Source organism: Pinus tabuliformis, chromosome Q (assembly GCF_031772625.1).
Source record: "Pinus tabuliformis cultivar Carrire ecotype Pingquan chromosome Q, CPIR1, whole genome shotgun sequence".
Taxonomy (NCBI): domain Eukaryota; kingdom Viridiplantae; phylum Streptophyta; class Pinopsida; order Pinales; family Pinaceae; genus Pinus; species Pinus tabuliformis.
Genome location: NC_142296.1, coordinates 633,852,575 through 633,879,413, shown reverse-complemented (window position 1 = coordinate 633,879,413; position 26,839 = coordinate 633,852,575).

Here is a 26,839-nt window from a genome sequence, read left to right as displayed (position 1 = left end):
CAAGAATACTTCTCTTCATCTTCATATGTGGAGTCTCTAGCTTTTATATAGGCCTCATACATACAATACCATGCATCATTACCATGGTTTCCTCATACCATCAACTAATACCATGGGCCCATTACATTATTATTAACTACTTGTGGTCGCTTACATGACATGGGTTAACCACCTTATTTATTACTATGGCCCATCCCATTATTACATTATTACCTTGGGTACCTCCCTTGGTACCCCATATTATCCCCCCTAGGTATATAACATTAGAATAGATAAAAAGAGCACAAAAAAGCTATCAGTAGGTGTCTTGGACTCACCTCTTCCCTCAAGGATCATGATTTGAGGAAAAGACCCTTAAGCAGCCCCAAAAAGATAGATTTCCATTTTCTCACAAAATTTAGAATTTATTGTACTTAAACCAGCATTTGATCATTTTTGCAAGTGTAGGATTCAGTTTCCATATCTTTCATCTTCATTGTTTCAGTAGATCTCATCCATGATTCCATTTTATTCAACAATTCTCTTCATGCATGAAGTAGACAACTAGTTCATTAAATTCTGATTTTCTAGCTTGTTAGAATTATTCTTGTTTACATGACTTTGTGGAAATTATAAGTGTTTGATGCAGAGAAGGTGCTTTAGAAATATAAAGGGATCTCATATCAAGAAACCACCTTCCAAATTCATTCATTCATAATCATCCCTTGCTTTCACCAAAATCTCCACCAATCTCATCATTTTACATAGAAATTCTTCCAAGCATGTTGAGCGAATCCAACCATCTTATAACCTTCGTATTGAGTTCTAAGTGATCCTGGCCATTTTCTCACTCCATTCCACCCATACAACACCTTCTCGAAGCCTTCCATCACCTCCAACAACCATCATTTTTCTCTCAGCTGTATCTTGTAGAAATACAGGGAATCCTTTCGGTTTCTAGTACATCCTGTAGGTTTTCCTGTAGTGGCTTGTTTTGAGGCCGAATTGAGGGAAAACCTCTAGGAAGCCACACCAGGTCACCCAAGGGTCTCCCAAACCTTCCAACCATCTCCCAAACCTCCCAACCATCCACCATCATCGCTAAACCACCTATCACATCACTAAAAGAGATTAGGGTTTAGACTTGAATTTTTAGAAAATGAATAAAAAGAAAAAAGAAAAAAAACATATTAATTTCAGTCATTTACATGCACAGTAGTGATGTTTGATGTCTTGAATTTCCATGCTTTAGATAGTAGCATTTCATACATGTTGGCTTGGCATTTCTGTAAAGCATAGTTTCTCAGCAGTTAGTTAGAGAAGGGTGTGTTTTTAGCATAGGATTTCAGTCATTTTCCTTATTTGCAATAGATAAGATTTCTCCTAGAGTAGATCTCTCTTTCTTTCATCAACAATCAAGCTTCTTTTGAATCCATAGAAGTCTGGCTTGAAAACCCTAGTGGTCTCTTGCCAACTGAACAATGACAAAAGGCAGAACCATCACTTTTACTTGTGTATACAGCACTGTCACCTCCAAGTTTGTACGAACCTCGGGTTGATAAAGTAAAATTGGTAGCTCCAAGAGTTGTAGTATTCTTACTGCAATACTAGTGCTCATCACTTTTTGGCACCGTTGTCGGGGAGGTGTCTGAGTACTATGTGATTACTGCTTTCTTTCTTCTATTTCTTGTTTCTAATATTCTGCTCTTAGTTTCATTTCTGCAAGAGTAATTTAGTTTGCTTCCTTTTTCATTCTGCATTCTTTGCTTTCCTTTCCATTCTGCAAGTAAGATTTAAATCAAGTAGTTAAAATTTTTTATTCAGTCAGTAGTTTCATTCAATCTACAATTTCAATTCTGCAATCACTTTCAAAGTTTGAAAAAAAAACACAAAACCAAACAAAAACATTTCTTTTCATGCCTCGTAGGAATAGGGATAACTTAGGGAAATTTTTGCCAAATACCCCCACTGCTTCAAATAACCAACCTTCCCTCTTCTTCGGTGGCTGTGAACTAGAACCCTTAGGTGAGAAACCAGACATATTTGAAGAACCTATAGGGGAAGAAGAAGAAGGAGAACCCATTCCTACTGAACCTATGGCTGAAAACAGAAATGACAGGGGAAATAGAGAAAGAGTTGAGGGTGCCTTCCCCATCAGGGAAACCAATGGGGATACTAAGATGAAAAATATAAGCCCTTCTGCCCTTCCTCATTTCCATGGCCTGACCACAGAAGACCCAGACACTTTATTATTTGAGTTTGTTGTCATATGCCGAACCTATGACTATACAAATGATGAGCAGAAGTTGAAACTATTTCCATCCACTCTCAAGGATGCAGCTTTGCATTGGTTCATGGGTTTACCTGGAGATAGCATTACAACTTGGGCCTAGATGCAACAAGCCTTCAACAACAAGTATCAGGACTACTGTAGGTCTAAAGACACTAAAGAGGAAATTTTTAGGATGACCTTAGGCAATGATGAATCCCTAGAGGATTATGAAGAAAGATTCTAGCTTAGCTACAAAAGGGCCAGGTGCACACTTGACCCTGAGTTGTTGAAGCTAGTCCTGCTTAGAGGAGTAAGGGAAGACCTTCTGGATACCCTACACTTCTTAGCAGAAGGGGATATCGACCAGTGACCCTACGGGTTGTCTTTAGAAACCATTCTAGGGCAGCCAGGAAAACTGGTAGGTGTATTCAACCTATGGTTAGTCCATCCTCTTCCAATTCATCCATCAAGGGTGAAATTGGAAATATGCTAGAGGATTTCAAAAGTGAGATGTTGCAAACCCTTGCCCTGTAGATGGACACTATGCACATTAAGAGAAAGCAGGAGGAAGCAGAGAGAGCCTTGGCCATTTTTTGTCCTAGATGCACCAGGAGGCACCCTAGGAATGAATTTCCATTGAATTATATTGAAATTCGCTCGGTCTGTGAAGAAAACCACTCCACGGACAACTGCCCCTCTTTACCTAGACTCAAAGTTCTATATCAAGGAGCTGAAGGGGCCATTGAGCAGCTCTGCTACATAAATCAAAGGAGACCTCATGGGCCTAGGCCATACCAGTAGGGCATGCAAGGGTCATCCCATGCATATTACAACCCCAACCAGACCACATCCATACCTTCTTGGGGACCCCCTGCTCATCCTTCCTGGTCTACACCTCCTCCTTAGTCCTTTGCACCTTAGTATCATTCCCAGCCAGCCAGCTAGTCATTTCAACCATATGCTCTTCCACAACCTCAGTGGAATGCACCGCTTCAGGGGTGGAGGCCCCAATACAATAATGTTCCAACTTTATTGCATCTATCACATGCCAAGCCACAACTTTTACACTCCGCTCCACCTAAACAACCCCAGATTCCTACCCTACCAAATCCGAACCCGAACAATAGATAAGCACAACAAGTATACAATGGAGAGACATCATATCCAGCTTATGCGGTGAAGATTCAGGAAATCAACCTGAGATCTGGGACAATACTCCCGGACAACCAACCTCTACCTCCACCCAGGGAGGTTGAGAAAGAAAGAGAGGAAAGCGTTCTTAAATTAAATCCACCACCCTTTCATGAGAGATTAACCCAACCACCCCAGCCTACCCGAGAAGAGATTGAACTTCTGGGAGAATTGAAAAACCTATGTGTCAAAATTCCACTTCTTCAAGCTATTAAGGATGTAGCTATTTACAACAAATTGATTAAGGAGAAGTGCTTCAAGCATCCAGGGAGGCAAAAAAGAGATGCCCCTACAATTAATGTCATTGAACAACTTCCCGACTTAATGCTGGGGTAGGTAATCTATCCAAAGTATCTGGACCCTATAAGCCCTATAGTAGATGTGCACATCAGTGGTACCATTTTCCCACACACTTTGACCAATCTTGGGGTTGCCATTAATCTGATGACCAAGGACACCATGCTCAAACTCAACCTCCAAGGTTCTTTGAAAAAGACCACAACAGTTCTGCAACTTGTAGACCGCTCGACAGTGACCCCTGAGGGGATTGTGGAGGATGTGATGGTCTCCATTGATTCTTGGGAATAACCTGTAGATTTACTAGTTCTCCAGCCTAAGACTAAACTTAATGGTTACCCTCTCATCCTTGGGAGGCCTTGGTTAGCCACTGTTGATGCTTACATTAGCTATCGAGATGGAAATATGCCATTAATAATGGGCATATATCCAAATAGTTAGTCCTATACCCTCCTGCTCAGCCATATCTAGAACATGACTTACCTTTGTGGCTGGAAGAGGAGGAGGAATATTAAGTTTATTCCACCCAACTCTATATCTTAGAAACAACCATGGGAGGGGGACAACAAGATGAAGATGATTTGATCGAACACATACTCCAAAGTCCAACCCCCAGTACATTGTCCTTAGAGGAAGTAGTAAAGTAAACCCAAAACAACCATCAATTGGATCTATGCTTAGCCAATTCCAACCCTATCCGTGTCAAAACCATAGAAATCGGTCCCGAGAGAACTTTGAAAATTAATCCATCTCTTTTTGTTCTCCAAGAAGAAAAGTTGTGCAACATGCTAAAGGAACACCTGGATGCCTTTGCTTGAAGTTACTGAGAAATGAAGGGAGTGCACCCCTCGGTGTGTACTCACCATATTTATATCAAGGAAGGTTGCAAGCCATTCCGGCAACCCCAAAGGAGGATGAATCCAGCTCTTAAAGATATAGTTAAAGAAAAACTGCAAAAACTGCTAGATGCAAGATTCATTTACCCTATCTCAGACAGTGAGTGGGTCTCTCCTTTGGTGTTGGTTCCAAAGAAAAATGGTAAGTGGAGGATTTGTGTTAATTATAGGGAGTTAAACAAAGCCACAAAGAAGGACCATTTCCCTCTACCTTTCATCGACCAAGTGCTAGATGGCCTGGCAGGGAAAAAGTTTTTCTCTTTCCTAGATGGATTCAGCGGGTACAACCAAATCTAGATCAGCCTGGAAGACCAAGATAAAACCATATTCACTTGTCCTTGGGGTACTTTCACCTATAGGGTCCTTCCTTTTGGCCTATGCAATGCTCCTACCACTTTTTAGAGAGTAGTCCTGAGGCTTTGTCCAACTTAGGTAAGGTTCTGCACAAATGCATTGAAATGAACCTTTCTCTCAGTCCCAAGAAATGTGAATTCTTGATGAAGACAGGGACCGTGCTAGGTCATTCAATATATCAGCAAGGACTGGAGGTGGACTCAAACAAAATAGCTATCATCTAAAGGGTCCCACCTCCACAAAAGAAGAGAGATGTCAGAAGTTTCCTAGCATTACCTGGATACTATCGAAGGTTTATAAAAGACTTCAGCAAGTTGGCTTCTCCTTTATTTGGGTTATTGGCCAAAGACTCTAAGTTTGTATGGTCAAAAAGTTGTCAAGAGGCCCTCGAAACCCTGCAGGACAAGTTAACCATTGCACTAATTCTCTGAGGCCCAAATTGGGCCTTTCCTTTTCATATTCATGTTGATGCCTTACACAAAGTCATAGGAGCAACCCTAGGCTAGATAGATGAGAAATTTCCTTATTTCATTTACTTTATCAGTAAGAATCTGTTAAAGGCCAAACCGAACTACATAGTGACCAAAAAGGAGCTCCTAACTGTTGTGCATTCATTGAAAAAATTTAGGCATTATATTACAGGCTATCAAATATTTGTACATACTGACCATGTTGCAATCAAATATTTAATGAATAAACCTGATGTGAATGCCTAAATTATTAGATGGTTACTTTTATTACAGCAGTTTGATCTAACTATTGTTGATAATCCTGGAAAGGAAAATGTTGTTGTGGACTTTTTGTCCAGATTAACTTTACCTACAGGTGAAGATGGAATGGTCGATGACCAGTTACCAGATGAGAACTTATTCGCCATTTCAATTCTCTCTCCATGGTTTGCTGACATAACAAACTATTTGGTATCTGCACAGTTCCCACAAAATTTGTCCTCCAAAGAGAAAAGCAAGATTATGAGGAAGAGCGTCCCCTTCACCTGTATTGGGGACAACCTCTTCAAACTTGGCCTAGATCAAATTCTGAGAAGATGTGTCAGGGAGGAGGAAGTCTTTGGCACCCTTCTGACTTGTCATGATGGGGCCTTGTGGAGGTCACTTTGCAACAAAGAGGACATCATTTAAAGTGTTACAAGTTGGGTATTATTGGCCCACTATTCATCAGGATGTCAAAAGATATACTAGTCTATGTGATCGGTGCCAAAGGATGGGAAAGCCTACTCCAAGAGATGAAATGCCTCTGCAACCTCAAGTGACTTTTGAGCCATTTGACAAGTGGGGCTGGACTTAATTGGACCTATTGACCCTCCTTCCAAGAAAAAACAGTGTATCATTGTGTGCACTAACTATCTGACTAAGTGGGCTGAAACCAAGGTAATTAAGGTAGCAACAGAGGAAAAGGTGGTTGAGTTCTTAAGGGAGAATGTATTTTACAAATTTGGGTACCCTAGAGAACTGGTCACTGACCAAGGTAGCCAGTTTACCTCAAACATGATTTAAGACTTGCTCATCCAGCACAAGATCAAGCATAGGACCTCCACTGCCTATTACCCACAAGCTAATGGGCAAGTGGAGGTAACCAACAGAGTGTTGGAGGGCATCTTGACCAAAGTGGTTAGCAACAGCAGGAAAGATTGGGTAGATAGACTAGTTGAGGCCTATAATACCACTTGGAAGACCACCACTGGATTCACACCCTATGAGTTGGTCTATAGGAAAAATGCCTTGTTGTCCATTGAGTTTGAGTATAAAACATTGAGGATGGAAGCCCAACTAGATCTAGATATCTGCAGTGCACAACAAGAGAGATTGCTCCAGTTGAATTGTTTAGATGAATTCAGAATGCAGGCCCTCCTACACACAGAGGTAACTCAACTTTAGAGGAAGATATGGCATGCTAAGAACATCAAGGATAAGCAATTTCAAGAAGGTTATTGGGCCTTGTTATATGACTCCAGATATAAAGGCTTTAAGGACAAGTTAAGGACAAGATGGTTAGGGCCTTATGTTATCGATAGATGTCATGATAATGGTTCAGTACAAATCATAACCACAGATGCAGATGTCATTCCATTACTTGTTCATGGGCACATACTGAAAGTTTACAAGAGGCCATTGTCAAAGCAAGAGTTCATTGATGGTATCAATAAAACAGTGATGGTGGTGGAGCAAGTTTCAACTCCTGCCTCATCAAGTCACTGAGCAAAAAATAAAATAAGGAGACTCAGATGAAAACCTCCATGAGGTGCCTATGTTCCACTATTGGACTGAAAACCTCTTGGGGCAGCCCAATGGTGTCAAAAAAAAAAGAAAAAAAAAGACATAAAAATATCCTTGGGTGAAAACCACTCTTGAGGAGCCCTGGGAAAAACATTTAGAATGAAAACCTCTTAGAGGTAGACTAGTTGTTTTCAATATATATATATATATATATATATATATATATATATATATATATATATATATATATAGATATATATATAAAGAAGAAAAAAAATGAAAAAAGAAAAAAAAATCATGAAAAATTCTTGTTTGCATGTCAGCAGGATGACGATCAGAGAACAAAGGAGAATAAAAAAGGGACCTATTTCACTCACATTTTTATTTTTCCACCCATCATAATTCATCACTCCACCATTTATTTCATTTTTTTTGCTCATTTTCTTCAGGTTACATGGGGACTGTGTTTTCTATAGGATCCACTGTAAACCTACATGATCCCCTGAAAACCTACAGGATGGTCCTGTAGGAATTACAGTGGCTCAGGAATCCTACAGGTAGTGACACTAGGGCGAGAAAATGACCTTCCATGTCAAAAAAATAACATCCCTATATAACAAATTCATTACCATACCTCTCTCCACCTTGATCACCCCTGCATTCATCATTAAAAAAAAGAAAGAAAAAAATCAGTTCTCAAAAAAAAAATCACAGTCCTCAAGAGAAAACATAGATAAAAAATGAAACAAAGGGAAGAAGGGAACAATACCTGAGTGTATTCCTCATTAGTCACACTCCTAGACCTATTCTCTATCCATGTCATCATTTTCAAAATCCTAGCAAAGGAAATGATTAAAAATTCTGAGGGAGAAGCAACTACGGGACATCCTATAGGAAATATTGTAGCAGCCTATCCCACAGAATAAAATTCATGACTAGCAGCAAGCTTCCAGCATAAAGATCCAAGGGCAGAAGAAGCTCCATAGCAGCAGCGTCACCATCATCTTCAACACCAGGTACCTGCACATCAAGGGAATCATTAGAGAGCAATAAAAAAGGAAGGAAAAATAACATGCAGCCAACACACAACAAGCACCTCATGTCTTCAACAAACTGCAGCAAGGTATTAGCACCACATGTAAGTATCTCGCTTCACTCTCTCATTTGCATTATGTAGTAAAAAAAATGTAAAGGTTGTGAGTGAGTTGGTTTATAAGCGAAAGGTGGCCAATTAACTTGGCCACCTTCGTTCAATCGACGAAGACAAAACAGTTGGTCCTCCCACATGTGGTAGCAGTCAAGTCAAAAAAGAGAGGAGAAGGGAAAAAGCAGTTAAGTCTACAGATGCATGAAGTGGGACTTTATTATGAGGAGAGGGGAATGATGAGGTGGTATTGGGGACCAACAGTCAAAAAATACAAAACGTACCTCAGTTGCCAACACACCACCTCACTCAACTTGACCATAAGAGGAAATAATCATTGATCCCCATGCACTCATGCATTAATATCCTCAAGGCTCACTCTAGAAAAGTCTCTCGCGTACCCAGGCAACCTACAGGAGAGAAAATTCCACCTTTCTCCTGCACAGGACTTCCTATAGGATTACACAGGAAATCCTATAAGATCACACATGAATACTATAGGATACAGTCAGACAATCTACAGGATTAGATGAGAGCAGTTTCAAAAGGGGATACACAGGGGTTGGATACAACAAACACCACGAGGAGGTATGCTCTGTATTTACTTTCCTTTTTCTAAGTGAATTTCTTAGAAAAATCTCATAGTTTGAGATTTGGCAGTTGTGTAGGGGAATTGACTCCACAATTATTTCAGTCCCATTTACTTCTGCATTAAAATTTGTATCAACCATCTCTGCTCCTCAAAATTCACCAGCCAAAATGACAGGGGGGTTTAATAGAAGGGAGCCCATTAACACTGTGAGAATCCACCAACACCCTCCTGTGTTAGAAATATTCACGAGGCATAATTGGATGGGGTATTTTGAAAAATTAAGGGGGTATGATGATGGAGTGGCCTGAGAGTTTGCTCTCTCCCTCATTCCACTAACCAGAGCCCATGCCACTGTTGTGGTGAGAGGCCTCTCCATAGAGCTCACCCCTGAACTCATAAGCAAGATTACCACACTTCCCCTAGGAGTGCCTTGGAGAAAGGAAGACAAGGGAGATAGCCAGATTTCCAAGAAGAAGTTCTTTTTAGAGGGAGAAGAGCCCATTGAGGACAAAAATGGAGTAAGGAGAAAAAGCCTATCATACCCCTAGAATGTGGTAAACTATCACCTTATTAAATACATATCATGTGAGGGTAGGTATAGTGTGGTTTATGGGTATCACTTTAGGCTTCTTAAAGAATTGAGGTTTGGAGCAGAAATGGCTCCTCACCACAGGCTCAACATACCATACTTCCTTCTGCAATCACTGATAGATACAAGCATAACGGTGCAGGAGGGAAACCACCAACAATTAGCCCACCATGTGTTAATTAGAATCATGATAGAAGATTCCCTCCACAACCTCAGAATTCTTATCCAACGGGAAATTTTCAGAAACATGCAGATAGAGGAGGATATCAAAGCCCTTACATATGACATTAGTCCTACTGTCAGTGAAAAGGATGAGGAGGAAACTGAAACAGAAGGAGAAGAAGCAGAGGGGGATGAAGATGATATAGATGAGGAGGAAGAAGAGGAGAAAGAGAAGGAAGGTGATTAAGAAACAGAGGAAGATGTCAAGGAGGAAACAGATAAACAAGATGAGGATCTAGAAGGAGAAGAAGAGGGAAAAAACATAAAGGAAAAGGGAAATGGAAAAGAGGAGGCAGAAGACAAGGAGGACTCACCTAAGGTGTCTCTGGAACCCTCTGAGAGAGAGGTAGCCGCTGCCCTCACTGCCCTTAGCACCCCTATCAAAAAAAAAGGCAAAAGATAGAGGTAGACCCCCTTATACTTCAGAACAAGGAAAAGCACAAGGATAAGGCAAGGAAAACCCCAAACTCCAACAAACGTTCCCATTGTTATTGAAGACTCAACTAAACAATAGGAGAAGATGGATCCTCCTATAAAGACTCAAGAAGAAGGATCCTAAGCCCAAACTTCCCATAAGTCTCATATCACCTATGTAATAAGGCCTATAACTAGGTCTACCTCATCTAAAGGAAAATGCATCATATAGGATACACAGCAGGACCTACAAGAAGCAAAGGCAGTCCTACAAGAAACTCTGCTAAACCTACAGGAAACTCAAAAATTGGATGAGGAAAGAAGTAAGCAACCAGAAACAAAGAGAGAGGACCCAGAGCTAGAGGAGCCTAGTCCTCAACCTAACCTTGACTCCTACTACAGATTTATTGAGGGGGGCATGGTCATTCCACAAAAATTTTCCATTCCATTATTCTTTTAGCCTGAGAAAGAGAGAGTCATAAATCATAGATGGATGTAGATTGCCAAGTCCAAGGGAGTGGAGGAAATTGGTCACATGGAGGAGAAGCTCAAAGAGATGGGCAGAGAGCTAAGTAGCTTGAGGGACAGAGAGGCCATCATGAAAAATTAGTTAGAGGCAGAAAATACATGGTTGAAAGGATGACTTCAAGAAAGAGAGAATCAATTAGCATCCATGGCCAGTCTCTCTTTGGAAAAAATCCAGTGCAGGATGCTAGCTAAGTCCTATGCACTATACCTTAAGGAATAATGGCTACAGTTCCAAATCAAGACCCTAGCACAAAGAGGCACTATGCCATTCCAGGATTATAGACAGTTCATTGATATTTGTGATCAAAGCACATTGGAAGATAGGGCCAAGATGTCTAACTTTTATTTGCATAACATGGCCTTGACAGACATGAATGTATGGGGCCCTAATGCAAAGCTAGGGGATTTACTATTGATGGCTTTGGCATCATGGCTTAACCATGAGGAAGCAAGGGATGCAGAAATGAATAAGGCATTGGAAAGAGAACAAACAAAGCCTCTTATGATCAGAGCTGAGTAGTCTAATCCAATGGCACTCATCAGTACACATAATTTAATTGCAAATGATCCTCAACTTGCACCTAGGTATCTTGCAGCATAGAGCAAGAAATTACACATTTTGAAGACATGTTCAGATTATTAGGTAATGAAAGCATGAAAGCTTGCCCAAGGAGATGGAATACATTGCCATATAGTTTGAAGATCAGAGAGTACCACTCTCCTCAAAGGATGAGAGAAGCACTGAATATGACACCCATGTACAAGCAATCCATCCAAAGGCTCAAAGTCAATTGGATTGGCCTGAGACTCAGTCCCCCACTACTCTTGGGGATGTTAGAAGGAAGGAAGGAAGAGGAAGAAAGAAGGCAGTGGGAGGAGGTAGAAAAGAAGGCAGGATTCTATGCACAAGAAGAAGAAACCACAACAGAGGCATGGGATGTCAGGGAGGCCACTAGAGCTATGAAAGACATGGATATTGATTGAGTTGCTCAGAGGATGAGCAACACTTTCAGTAGGGAGATGATGATGAGCCTCATCATTGGGTAATTATATGGGCCTTAATTCACCTCCTAGCTTAGTCAAATCAACTCTTCTCACAACTTATTACATGTTTTGATTATACTTTGTTTAATGAGATGAGTTAAAGTAAGATATTATGCCTAGTTGATTAATCTGCATTGAATGCAAGTTTGGAAGAGAAAATCAAGGAATTTTTGCAAGACTAGTGTTTGAAACTTGAACGGGACAAGGGAGAGAGATTGTAGGAGGTAAATCCTCCTCATTTACTCCTCTCCCAATTCGAATATTCCTCCATTAATCACACCAACTTGGAGTGCAAGCAGCCAAGTCATGAAGATCAAAAGGCAGCCAAGTAAGTGATAGACAAAGAGTTAGTTCATCTCGTGTTTGGGAGCCTAGCCTCCCTAGATTTAAGGAAGTCATTGGAGAGTTCAGTTGTATAAGTAGAGAGGCCTGGAGCCTCATTAGGATTCAATTTTTTGTTGCAAAAACACTAGTTATTTTCGAGCTCCAGACTTGTGGAAGACATTGATGTAATTTTTTGTTTTGATTATGGAAATGAGCTTTTTCTTGATCCAGCACTGAGTTAACTCACCGGGCTAAAGCTCTTGGGTTAGGGCCCAACCCTAACAGCAAAGGGCTATCTTCTTGTATCTATATGCTTAGCTTAGTTTCATAGATTCATGTTTAAATTGTCTCTAGAAATATTTCATTGCAAGTATTGTGGATTTGATTAGTTGTTTATTAGTTTTCTTCCATTTGTGCTCTACTTCAATAGCAGGTTAGAAGAGATATAAAGAGCACCAAAATTCTGTTAGTAGGTGTCTTGGCCTCACCTCTTCCCTCAGGGATCATGATTTGAGGAAAAGACCCTTAAGTAGCCCCAAAAAGACAAATTTTCATTTTCTCATAAGATTTAGAATTTACTGTACTTAAACCAACATTTTATCAATTTTGAAAGTGTAGGATTTAGTTTCCATATTTAGTCTTTCGGTAGATCTCATCCATGATTCCATTTTATTTAGCAATTTTGTTCATGCATGAAGTAGATAGCTAGTTCATTAAATTTTTCTTTTCCAGCTTGTTAGAATTCTTCTTGTTTACACGACTTTGTGGAAATTATAAATGTTTGATGCAGAGTGGGTGCTTCAGAAATCTAAAGGGATATCATATCAAGCAACAACCTTCCAACTTCATCCATTCATAATCATCCCCTGCTTTCACCAAAATCTCCACCAATCTCATCATTTTACATAGAAATTCCTCCAAGCATGTTGAGTGAATCCAACCATCTCCTAACCTTGGTATTGAGTTTTGAGTGATCCTGGGAATTTTCTCACTCCATTCCACCCATCCACCACCTTCCCTAAGCCTTCCATCACCTCCAGCAACCATCATTTTGCTCTCAGCTGTATCCTGTAAAAATACAGGGAATCCTATAGGTTAATAGTACATCCTGTAATTTTTCCTATAGTGGCATGTTTTGAGACCAAATTGAGGGAAAACCTCTAGGAAGCCACACCAGGTCATCCAAGGGTCTCCTAAACCTTCCAACCATCTCCCAAACCTCCCAACTGGTGAGCAGTAGTATTGCAGCAATAATGCTGCAACTCCTAGGCTGCCTACTTTACTCTTATCAACCTAGTAGTTCATAACAAACTTGGAAGCGACGGTGTTGTATGCACAAGTACTAGTTCTTACTGCAGGTTGTCACTTGGTCAGCCGACGCAAGATCACTAGGAGCTCAAGCCAACTTCTATGGATTCTAGAAGAAGCTCTATATGTGATGAAAGGAGAGAAAGACTACTCTACAGATACTACTCTAACTGCAGAAAGGAGAAAGACTGAAATGTAAAGCAAACCAAGTAAATCCTAATTAACCAACTAACCCTACTTTTACAGAAAACACTATGAAAACCATGAAAAGAATTCCATTATCTATTCAAAGAAGTAAACAACATCTAACTAAACTAGTTCTGGAAGTAAATGAGCAAAAAACATCTTTTTGGATTTTTATGTGAATTTGACATGCATGTAGTTTATTGTTTGTGAATGTGGCAGCGAATAGGTGGCGTTGGAGTGTGGGTTTGGGACTTGAAAGGATGTAGGATGGTGTGGATGGGTCCTAGGAGGTCTCAGGTGGCCTTCTGGAGGATTTTCCCACACTTAGCCTTCAAAAGAGATCCTAAAGGAAAATCTATAGGAGGACATAGGAAATCTACAGGAGGAAGAACATCGTTCTATAGGAGGCTTATAGGAGGAGGCCGAGAGAAGTTTTGGCTATTTTGAGGGTGTGAGAGTGGGTGGAAAAGGTGGATGAAGGTTGGAATGTGGTGTTAGGGCACCTAGGGTCTACCAAGAATCATTAGGAGAGAGAAAGATGATTGGATTTGCTCAAGGAGAGGGGAAGAAATTCTATGGAAAATGCAAGAAACTAAGGCAGAAATGAGGGGAGACTTGGGCGACCTGTAGGGCATGGATCAAATGGAGGATTGGATGGATGATAGGCTGGCCTACTGCTAGAATAGATCTACTGCATAAAAAACTGACAGTCAACCAATAAGATCAGGCAGGCAATGAAATAAGTACATCTAGGAAAAGAGAGTTTTGCATCAAACTAGTCTAAACTATGATCTATGAAAGGAAATGCTGATAACTGCTGCAAGAAAGGAAAGCATGAAAGAATACTATTTCAACTAAATAAATGAGCATGATGGAGAAATCTTGAAGCAAAGCAAACTATTCTATTATCCAACTAAAAAGTTGCAAACACTAGAAGTCCTATGAATGAGGAAAATCTGTGTTTTGGGGGCAACAAGAGGGTCTTTGCCTCAAATCATGGTCCCAAAGGGAGGAAGAAAGGCCAAGGCACTGTTCCTAGCCTTTTGAATCTTTTCTTTATCGCTATTTAAACTGCTATAGAAAGCACAAATGGAAGCAAACTACTGAATCATCAAAAGCAACCTATTCTTAACCATAAAAGAAATACATCTAACAGCAACCTAATCTACAAACTGAAATAAAACATACAAATACAAGTAAAGAGGAGCTTGGCTGCTTGGATTGGGCCCTAACCCAAGAGCTTCAGCCCTTTGAGGTAACTCAGTGCTAACTCAAAAAGGATTCCATCTTTATTTCCAAAATAATAGCAAAATTACATGAGACTGTCAAAATAATAAGCTCGAAGTTGAGCAGAGTTTACATAAGCAAAAGTACAACAAAAATCCAACAAAAATCTGACCCTAGTGAGGCCCTAGGCCTCTCTACTTATACAAATGAAGCTACCAACAGCTTCCTTAAAATCAGGGAGTCTTGGCTCCCAAAACTCGAGATAGTCATCAGTCATCCTCCACTTGCTCGGCTGCCTGCTAATGCATGACTTGGCTGCTTGTAATCCAAGCTGAATGAAGGGGAATTCGAAGTGAGAAGTAATAAATGAGGGCGACTCCCTCCTATAAGTCCTTTCCTTTGTCCACTTCGAGTTATTTCTGCCATTTGTCCATTGGATCCTTGACTTTGACCACAAAATTCATCAATAATCTGCATTAAACACATATTAGACCACATGGCATCATAACTAACTCAACTCACTCTATAAGCATGAATATTATTAGAAAATCATACAATAAGCTAAGAGTATGGTTGATTTGACTAGGTTAGGAGGTAAAATGAGCCCATATAATTACCCATTTATGAGGCTCATCATCACCCCCCTACTGAAAGTGTTGCTCATCCTCTGAGAAACTTAGTCCATCTCCTCGTCTTTTATGGCTCTAGTGGCCTCCTTAGCATCCCATGCTTTTGATGTGGTCTCCTCTTCCTTGTCATAGAATCCTGCCTTCCTATCTATTTCTTCCCACTGCTCCTGCTCTTCTTATTCTTCTCTTTTGCCTTCCAACTTGCCTAGCAGCACTGCGGAACTCAATTTGAGGCCAATCCAATTGACCTTCAGCCTCTGCATGGAGCGCTTATACATTGGCACTCTCCTTAATGCATCCTTCATCCTCATTGGGGAATGATATTTCCTGGTCTACAGACTGTGTGGTAAGGTGTTGCATCTCCTCATACATGCATGCACACAGTCGTTCCCAAGTAACCTTTCCATATCCTCAAAATGTGCAATGGCTTGTACCTAATCACTTATATATCTATGGGAAATCTGAGGATTATTGGAAAGTGGGTTATGTGTGCTAATGAGTGCCATGGGGTCTGATGGCTCAGCTCTGATCATTAATGGCTCATTCTGCTCCTTTACCATCAACCTTCTTATTTCTACTACCCTTAACTCTTCATGGTTCATCCATGAGGCCATGGCCATTAGTTGCAGGTCCCCTAACTTGGCATTGGGGTCCCACACATTCATGTCTGTGAGGGCCATGTTATGCAAGTAGAATTCTGCCATCTTTGCCTTATCTTTTGATGTGCTTTGGTCACACAGGTCCATAAACTGCCTGTAATCTTGGAAAGGCATTGTGCCTCTTTGTGCCAAAGTCTTTATCTGAAATTGCAACCATTGGTCCTTGAGATACAGGCCATAGGATTTTTCTAGTGTCCTACATTGCAATGCCTCCATGGACTAGCTAGCCATGCATGCCAGTTGGGTCTCTTTCTCTTGCAGCTATCTTCTTAGCAATTCATTTTCAGTTTCAAGGTGGCTTCTTGTGATTGCTTCTTTGTGTTTGACAGCACTTAACTCTCTACCCATCTCTCTGAGTTTGTTCTCCATATGGCCAATATCCTCAACCCCTTTGGATTTGGCTATTTGCATCCACCTATGGGTCCTTATCCTTTCTTTCTCTAATTCAAAGAATAGTGGAATTGCAAATTTTTGTGGAATTATTCTTCCCCCCTCAAGAAGATTGTAGTAGGAGCCAAGACTGGGTTGGGGATCAGGTTCTTGTAGCTCTGTTTCTTCCTCCTTTCCTTGTGGCTGTCCTTCTACCCTTTTCTCAAGATTTTGGGTCTCCTGTAGTTTTGACAGGGTCTCCTATAGAACTGTCTGTGCCTCCTGTAGGACTGTTTTTGGGTCCTATAGTTCTACCTTTTCTTTCCATGTGGGGGATCTAGGAGTCCCCCTTTCATATGTGATAGGTGCCTTGGAAGGGGATTCTTTTCCTTGGGCAGAGGTTGAATCTTCAATGATAATTGGCACTTTTGAAGAAGGCTCGGGTTTCCCTGTTTTGATTATTGTGCTCTTCCTAGCCCTGAAATACATTTAGGTCTACCTCTTCCTCTTCTGTTTTGGCTTAATTGGTGTGCTGAGGGCAGTGAAAACAGTTGTCGCCTCTCTTTCTAGAGTCTTCGGGGACACTTCTTCTTGTTCTGTCTTTTCTGCCCCTTTTTCTCCTCCTTCTGTTTCTCTTTCTGTCTCTGTTTGCTTTGTTTCTTCCTGCTCTGTTTCTTCAACTTTCTCCTCCTCTATCTTAGTTTCTTCCTCTTTCCCTTTCTGTTCTTCTAAGCCACTATTTGCCTCACCTTCTCCCCCTTGTTACTCTTCCTCCTCACTGCCAGTAGGACTGATATCATAGGTTAGGGCTTTTATGTCATCTTTTGTTGTCATGTTTCGGAAGATTTCCCATGCTATAGGGAGTGTAAATGTATGGAGGGCTTCTTCCACTAAAATTTTGATTAACCCATGGTGAGCGAGCTACTCTGAATTCCTTGCTTGAACTTTAGTGCTAGAGTCAATGAGAGACTGCAGGAGGAAGTAGGGGATGCTGAGCTTCTGAGGGGCTGGAGTGTCCATGCCATATCTTAATTCATGAAGGATTCTAAAATGGTAACCATAGACAATGTTGTACCTCCCCTCACAGGAAATATATTTGATTATTTGGTAGCTAACCTCATCCCAAGGATATGGTATGCTAGCCCTTCTAATGCCATTTTTATCATCTACAGGGGTTTCATTGTTTTGGAAGAAGTTTTTCTTAGCAGCTTGGCCAATTGGTTTCTCATCCTTACTCCAAGGCAATCCAAGAGGAAGGGTAGTGACCCTATTGATAAATTTAGGGGTTATCTCCATAGAAAGGCCTCTAAAGGTGACAGTGGCATGTGTTCTAGTGTGAGGGACCAAAGAGTGGGAAAATTCTTGAGCAATTTCCTCATCAAACCCTCGGAATTTCTCAAAAAAGTTCATCCAATTTGCTCTTGTGAATATGTCCACTACTTGGGGATGTGCATGGAGCCTGGAGGAATTGGTAGGCTCCTTCCTCATAAAACCTCCTGTCATTTTGTTTATGCTTCTTTGGGAAACCAAATGTGGAGATGGAGACAACAATTTTTGAAGAAAAATAGAGAAACAGAGAGACTGTGTTTTTTTTTAAGAAATAAGCAGAAGTTCTGTTATGTATTTCCTCCACCTAAAGGCCTTATTTCCTCCTCAAAATTAAACCACTGCTTGCATATTTTGATATTCAATGGCGGTATGCATAGAATCTATCTCCTCAGCCCAAGAATTGTGATAAACCCGTGTTTTCTCCCTTCAAAACAACTCATTGGCCCTCCTGTAGAATTCATGTAGGTTCCCCTGTAGAACTTGTAAGTGCTCCTGTAGAAAATGCCGAGAGTGGGAATATGGGAGAGATCAATGGAGAACAATGGTTACGAGGCAGTGGGGGCACGAGGAGATTGTAGGAGCAGATTTTCGAGGAGAGAATGAAGGAAAAGGTGGTGAGAGTGCTCGGAGAGGAGTACTTATTGATTTTTATGGATATTCCCGGTGATGGAGGGTGAGCTGGCCAAGTGTACGTTGGCCATATTCTGACCGTTGGTCCCCACCTACCTTGCCATCATGGCCCTTTCCTCGTAATCATCCCTCATGATTGCATCGAAGTTCACACTTCCTCCACTACTTGTCCTTGACATCTTTCTTGAGTTGACTGTTCAGGCGAGGTTGATGGTGTTGTTCCCTTTCTTATTTTTTCTTTCCTCAAGAACTGTTTTTTTTGTGTTTTTCTTGGACAAGAAGAAGAATGATGCTTGGGGTGTGATGCAGGCTTGGACATGATGGCAAGGAGGTTCGAAGGCTGCAGGAGGGTTTAGATTTTTTATGAAGCCTCCCTATCCCTCAGACTGCCTTTTATATCCATTTTTGGCTCTCTATAATTCCTGCAGGAGCCTCCAGTAGAAAACACAGTTTTTGAAAAATAAGCACAGTGAGGTGAAAAAAATGCCAAGAATGATAGAGAAAGGTATGGGAAGGTAGGATAGGTGTTGGTATTGGTTTCAGGGCTCCCTTGGCACCTTCTACTGCTTCCTGTAGTCCTCCTGCAAACCTGCAATGCAACTGGAAATTCATTTTCTTTTTCTCTTTTTTCCTTTTTTTTTTGTTTGAAAACAACTAGGGTGCCTTAAGGAGGTTTTCACCCTAATTTCCTGCCCTGGGCACCTCCAAGGGAAGTTTCCACCCAGGGATCTCATTTTTCTCTCTTTTTTTTTTTGACATCACTGGGCCGCCTCAGAAGAGTTTTTCAATCCAATGATGGGACTCAAGCACCTCATGGAGGTTTTCACTTGAGTGCTTATTTTCTTTTTCTTTTTCTTCAGTGAGTGGGTGAAGTGGAGGCTAAGACATGATCCACTACCATCACTGTCTTATTCAAATCTTCAATGAACTCTCGCTTGGAGAGGTGTTTCCTGTAGACTTTCGACCGATGTCCATTGACAAGAATGGGGATGGCTTCATCATCAATGGTTCTGATCAGAATTGAACCATTGTCATTAGATTTCTCCAAAGTGTAGGGTCCCAGCCATCTTGTCCTTAGCTTGCCCTTGAAATCTCTATATCTTGAATCATAGTGTAGTGGACAATCTCCCTCTTGGAATTGCTTCTCCTTGATATTTTTGTCATGCCATATCCTTCTCTGAAGCTGAACTACCTCTATATGGAGAAGGGCCTGCGTTCTATGTTCATCCAATCCATTGAGCTGAAGTAATCTTTCTTTCTGTGCATGGCTGAGGTCTAGGTCTAGTTGAGATGCCATCCTCAGGGTATTGAATTCAAATTCTATTGATAGCAAAGCCTTCTTCCCATAGACCAGCTCGTAGGGTGTGAACCCTGTAGTGGTCTTCCATGTTGTGTTGTAGGCCCAAGTGGCCTCAACTAATCTGTCTACCCAGTTTTTTCTGCCACTGCTCACTACCTTTGTCAGGATCCCTTCCAATGCTTTTGTTGGATTGTGTTATATTATTTCTATGTAGTTAACAGGGGGTTTGAGGGGCACTCGTAACCCCACTTTATGGGGTCTGGGGCAGCGCCTTGGAAAATTTTGGTTTTGGACCCTATGTTAGGTTGGGCGGACCCACCTATGGTTTTGTGCATGATTTTCGCACATGTTTTTGGACGCGATGGTTTTCGGTCCATGGTATTGGACGTGATGGTTTTCAGTCCATGGTATTGGATGCTTCGGCATGTATAAATATGTATTATAAAATTGAAAGGAACATAATGAAAAATCAAGCTGGTAGTCCTGGTTTTGGGATCCAGGGGAAATCTCTGTGTATATGTGTTTTATGTGTTCTTCTCTCGCATTATTTATTTTCTGTGTTTTAGAATTCGTATGTAGGTAATTTGTGTACGGGGTTAAAACCTACATTTGGTATCGGAGTAGATTTGGCTTCAAGGGGACGCCTTTGTTGCTGAGGGGTTTCGCTCGGGCTTGTGGTAGACCCTGTTCAGTGGGAAATCTGCGAGACCAATTCTGGTGGTGAAAGAGGATGGCGAGCAGTGGAAGGATAGAGATCAAGAAATTTAATGGTCAGAGTTTTGAGTTGTGGAAACTCAAGATGGAGGATCTGTTGGTGGATAAAGATCAGTGGATCGCGGTATATCCAGGTACTAAACCAACGGGAGTGTCCGATGAAGAATGGAAGAAGTTGGATCAGAAGGCAAAGAGCACAATACGATTATGTGTCTCAGATTCAGTATTGCTAAATGTATCAAGGGAAGCTACAGCAAAGGCTTTGTGGGACAAGTTAGAGACTTTGTACCAATCTAAGTCTCTGGTGAATAAATTGTTCCTGCGGAGAAAGCTGTATAACTTGAGGATGAAAGATGGAGACTTGGTGACAGAGCATATGAACGCATTTAATACTGTGGTAAGTCAGTTAGCATCTGTTGGTATTAAAATTTCAAATGAAGATAAGTGCATCAGTTTGTTATGTTCTCTACCAGATTCGTGGGATAGTTTGGTTATTGCAATAGGTAGCAATGCAACTGCCTTGTAGTTTGATGAAATAATCTCAGCCTTGCTGACGGAGGAGATGAGACGAAAAAATATGGAGAGCCAAAATGGTGATGCCTTGTCTATACGAGAATGGCCGCAGAACAGAAACAAAAATAAGTCATCGAGTGGGAGATCTAAATCTAGAGGGAGATCTAAATCTCCAGGAAAACCTATAAAGGCGGTGTGCTGGAAATGTGGAAAGGAAGGCCACTTCAAAAGGGATAGTAAATCTAAAGCTCCTAACAAAGGAAAGGGATCTGATGAGGCTCCTTCTGCAGAGGCGAAAACCACCTCAGATGAAGGTGGGTATGTGTACTTGGCTTCTTCAAGTACACATGTACATCATGAGGCATGGTTGATTGACTCAGGTGCATCCTTTCACTTCACTCCCCATAGAGAGTGGTTCTATGAGTATGAGAAATATGATGGTGGTTATGTCTTCTTGGGGGATGACAGGAAGGCTAGAATCATTGGTCATGGAAAAGTAAAGTTGAAGCTGCAAGGTGGAAGGGTTAGAACACTTCCGAGTGTTCTGCATATTCCTGCATTAGCCAGAAATCTGATTTTTGTTAGTAAGCTGGATGATGTAGGTGTAAAAATAGTGTTCGAGAAGGATACCTGCAAGATGGTTCGGGGAGCACTGGTATTGATGCGGGGAGTTCGGATTGGAACTCTGTACAAGCTGCAAGGTAGCATTGTTGTTGATGGGTGCAACAGTTCCGTGGTTCCTGAAAGTGGAGCAGAAAATCTAGTGGTCTCTGGAGAAAAGACCATGCTGTGGCATCAAAGGCTTGGACATATTGGAGAGAAGGGCCTTCGAATACTTCATGGTAAAGGTATGGTAGAAGGTATGAGTAATAGCTCTCTGGATTTTGATTTCTGTGAAAATTGTGTATACGGGAAGCAAAATCGAGTGAGTTTTCCCTTTGGTGGTAAGAGGGCGAAACATATATTAGAGCTTGTGCACAGTGATGTGTTTGGACCGGTGAAGGTTCCATCACTAGGTAAGTCTGTGTACTATGTATCATTTATAGATGAATTCTCAAGGAATACATGGATATATTTCCTTAAGAATAAATCTAAAGTCTTTGATAGGTTTAAAGAATTTAATGCTCTAGTGGAAAACCAGACAGAGAAGAAGATAAAGGTGTTGAGGACAGATAATGGTGGAGAGTTTTGCAGTAAGGAATTTGAAGAATTCTGCAAAAATATTGGTATAGCACAGCAGAAGACTACTCCATATACACCTCAGCAAAATGGAGTTGCAGAAAGAATGAACAAGATGTTGATGGAAAGGGCAAGAAGCATGCTCAGTGGTGTCAGGTTAGGACAAGAATTCTAGGCAGAGGCGGTGGATACTGCATGTTACATGGTCAACAAGTCACCTTCATCAATGTTGGAGGATAATACTCCACAAGAGGTATGGACTGGTAAGAAACCCTCTTTTTCACATCTGAAGGTATTTGGATGTGATGCATATGTGCATGTTCCAAAGGAGAAAAGAACAAAGTTGGATAGTAAATTTGAAAAGTGCATCTTTATTGGGTATAAGGATGGTTTAAAGGGTTATAAGCTTTGGAACCCAGTAACAAAGAAGATTATGTATAGCTGAGATGTGGTGTTCAGAGAGGTGAAAGATGTTATTAAACATGAAATCCAACCAAAGGAACTTGAGAAGATAGAGTTTGAGCTAAAGGAGAAAGAATCAGATTCTACAGCAGAGGAGGAATTAGAAGATGAAGAGCCACAAACTCTGGCTGTGAGAATATCAGTTCGAGAAAGAAGGCAACTTGAAAGGTATAGTCCATCTGCTTTTTGTTCAAATTTTGCTTTGTCTGTTACTGATGATGATCCCAGAACTGTGAAGGAAGTAGTGGATTCAAAGGATGGAAAACTCTGGAAAGAGGCCATGGTTGATGAAATGGCATCTTTGCACAAAAATGAGGCTTGGGATCTAGTGGAGTTGCCAGCTAGAAGGAAACCCATTGGTAGCAAATGGGTGTTCACGAAGAAGAAAAATGCAAAAAGAAAGGTGGAGAAATACAAAGCTCGGTTGGTAGCAAAAGGTTATTCCCAGGTGTTGGGAATTGATTTTGGTGATATTTTTTCTTCTATTGTCAAGGTAACTTCTATTAGATTACTTTTATCTGTTGCTGCTGCTTTTGATTTTGACGTAGAACAAATGGATGTGAAGACAACATTTCTTCACGGGGATCTGGAAGAGGAGATCTACATGAAGCAACCCGCAGGCTTTGCGGTGAAGGGTAAGAAAGAACTGGTATGTAAGTTAAAGAAGTCTATATATGGGTTAAAACAGTCACCAAGGATGTGGTATTAGAAATTTGATACATTTATACGGGGACTTGGCTTCACCAGAAGCAAAGCAGATCACTGTGTGTATTTTAAATTAATTAGTGACCGTGTTATTTATCTGGTATTGTATGTGGATGATATGTTGTTGGTTGGAAATGACAAAGAAGTTATCCAGGATTTGAAGACCCAATTGTCCTCCAAATTCAACATGAAATATATTGGTGCTGCAAACTATATTTTGGGCATGGAATTAAAAGAGATCAAGCAAAGGGGAAGCTCTGATTAAACTAGAGGAAGTATGTTGAGACAATATTGTAGAGGTTTAATATGCAGGATAGTAAACAGGTGAAGGTTCCTATTCCTGTAAGTGTGAGGTTATCTACTGAACAGTGTCCCAATACACAAGAAGAGGAAGAGGACATGTCCTGTGTTCCATATGCAAGTGCAAACGATAGCTTGATGTATGCAATGGTCTGTACTAGACCAGACATTTCACATGCAGTGGGAGTATTGAGCAGGTTTATGTCAAAACCAGGGAAGGAGCACTAGACAACAGTGAAGCGGGTTTTCAGGTATTTGTGTGGCACTAGTGATTATGGTTTGTGCTACCAAGGAAGACCAAGATTGGACAGAGTGTTGGATATTCACAGCTTTGTCGATGTAGACTGGGCTGGAGATCTGGATCAGAGAAGATCTACAAGTGGGTATGTGTTTAACCTATTTGGAGGTGCAGTTAGTTGGATGAGTAAGAAACAATCTGTATTGGTACTGTCAACTACAGAGGCAGAATACATGGCAGCCACTCATGCAAGCAAGGAAGCAGTTTGGTTGCAGAGATTGTGTTCAAGTATGGGGTTAGTATAGGAAGCTATAAGGATAGACTGTGATAGCCAAAGTGCAATTTTCTTGGCAAAGAACCCCGCATATCATTCAAAGACAAAGCACATTGATGTTCAATATCACTTTGTGAAGGATATGATAGAAGACAAAAAGGTGTTTCTAGTAAAGGTGGACACTTTAAAGAATACTGCAGATGCATTGACAAAATCTGTGAGCTTTGAGAAGTTCTCTTGGTGTAGAAGGACAATGGGCATTTCAGGGCTGGAAAAATGACTAAGCTCTCTTGTGGCCCCCTGTGGAAAGAAAACAACAAGTGGGAGAATGTTGGGTTGTTTTATATTCTTTCCATGTAGTTAATAGGGGGTTTGAGGGGCACTCGTAACCCCACTTTATGGGGTCTACGGCAGCGCCCCAGGAAAATTTTAGTTTTGGACCCTATGTTAGGTTGGGCGGACCCACCTATGGTTTTGTGCATGATTTTCGCACATGTGTTTTGGACGCAATGGTTTTCGGTCCATGGTATTGGACGCGATGGTTTTCGGTCCATGGTATTGGATGCTTCAGCATGTATAAATATGTATTATAACATTGAAAGGAACATAATGAAAAATCAAGCTGGTAGTCCCGGTTTTGGGATCCAGGGGAAAATCTCTTTGTATATGTGTTTTATGTTTTCTGCTCTAGCATTATTTATTTTCTGTGTTTTATAATTTGTATGCAGGTAATTTCTGTACGAGGTTAAAACCGACAGCTTTGTTAGTGACCTCCATCTGCCCATTGGCTTGTGGATGGTAAGGGGTCGAAGTCTTGTGCTTGATTCTATGATGTGTGAGCAGGTCTTCAATCAAATTGGAAGTAAAATAACTACCTTGATCTGTGACCAATTCTCTTGGATACCCAAACTTGTAGAATATGTTCTCTCTCAAAAATTTAGCTACTTTTTCCTCTATCGTTGCTTTGATTTATTTTGTCTCTGCCCACTTTTTCATGTAATTGGTGCACACAATGATGTATTGCTTTTGTTTTGAAGAAGGGCTAATAGGCCCCACAAAGTCCATGCCCCACTTCTCAAATGGCTCAAAGGTCACTTGAGGTTGCATGGGCATTTCATCCTTTGGAGTAGGCTTCCCCATCCTCTGACACCAATCACACTCGCTGGTATATCTCCTCAAATCCTGATGAAGAGTGGGCTAGTTGTAGCCTGCTTGCAGTATCTTGAAGGCAGTTCTTTTTGCTTCAAAATGACCTCCACAAGGCCCATCATGACAGGTCAGGAGGATGTCAAAGACTTCCTCCTCCTTGACACATCTTCTCAAGATCTGATCTGGGCCAAGTTTGAAGAGAGTGCCCCTAATCCAGGTGAAAGGGGCATTTTTCCTTACTATCTTGCTCTTCTCTGTTGAGGACAGATGTGGTGGAAACTGTGCTGAAACCAAGTAATTTGCTATATTAGCAAACCATGGAGAGAGTATTGAGATAGAAAATAGGTGTTCATCTAGCATTTGGTCATCCACCATTCCTTCTTCACCTGCAAGAAAATTTACTCTAAACAAAAAGTCAGCAACAACATTTTCTTTACTAGGCTTATCAATAATGGTCAAATCAAACTATTGCAGTAAAAGAAACCATCAAATAATGCAAGCATTCACATCTGGCTTGTTCATTAAATATCTAATTGCATCATGATCAATGTGCACAAAAGTTTGATAGCCTGTGATATAATGTTTGAATTTGTTTAAAGAATTCACGACAGCTAGGAGTTCCTTCTCAGTCACTGTATAGTTTAACTCTGCCTTTGACAAGTTTTTTCTTATAAAGTATATGGCATAAGGTAACTTTTCATCAATTTGTCCCAAGGTTGCTCCTATTTCTTTGTTCGAGGCATCTATGTGAATGTGGAATGGTAGGGCCTAGTTTGGGCCTCTCAAAATTGGGGCGGTCACGAGCTTTCTCTTCAAGGTATCTAGGGCTTCTTAACAGTTTTCCGACCATACGAACTCGACATCTTTACCTAAGAGACAAAACAAAGGAGAGGCTAGCTTGCTGAAATCTTTAATGAATATCCAGTAATACCCAGCTAAACCTAGGAAAATTCTGACATCTCTCACGTTTTGAGGCGGTGGCACCCTTTGGATGATGGAAATTTTGTTGGGGTCCACCTGCAATACCTATTGAGATATTGCATGACCTAGTAGGGTCCCTTTAGTCATCAAAAATTCACATTTTTCTGGATTGAGGGACAGGTTCATCTCAATACATTTGTCTAGAAATTTTCCTAGATTAGATAAGGCTTCCTGAAAGTCAGAGCCATAAGGAGTAAAGTCATCCATGTATATCTCTACTGCATCATGAACTAATTCAAAGAATATACTCAATACCGCTCTTTGGAAAGTGGCGGGAGCATTACACAAACCAAAAGGAAGGACCCGGTATGCAAAGGTACCCTAAGGACAAGTGAAAGTGGTCTTATCTTGGTCTTCTGGGCTTATTTGAATCTGATTGTACCCGCTAAACCCATCTAGGAAAGAGAAAAACTTTTTCCCTGCCAGACCGTCTAACACTTGATCTATGAAAGGTAAAGGGAAATGGTCCTTTTTAGTGGCTTTGTTCAATTCCCAATAGTCGACACAGATTCTCCACTTACCATTTTTCTTTGGCACTAGCACCAAAGGGGAGACCCATTCACTGTCAAATATGGGATAGATGAATCCTGCATCAAACAATTTCTGC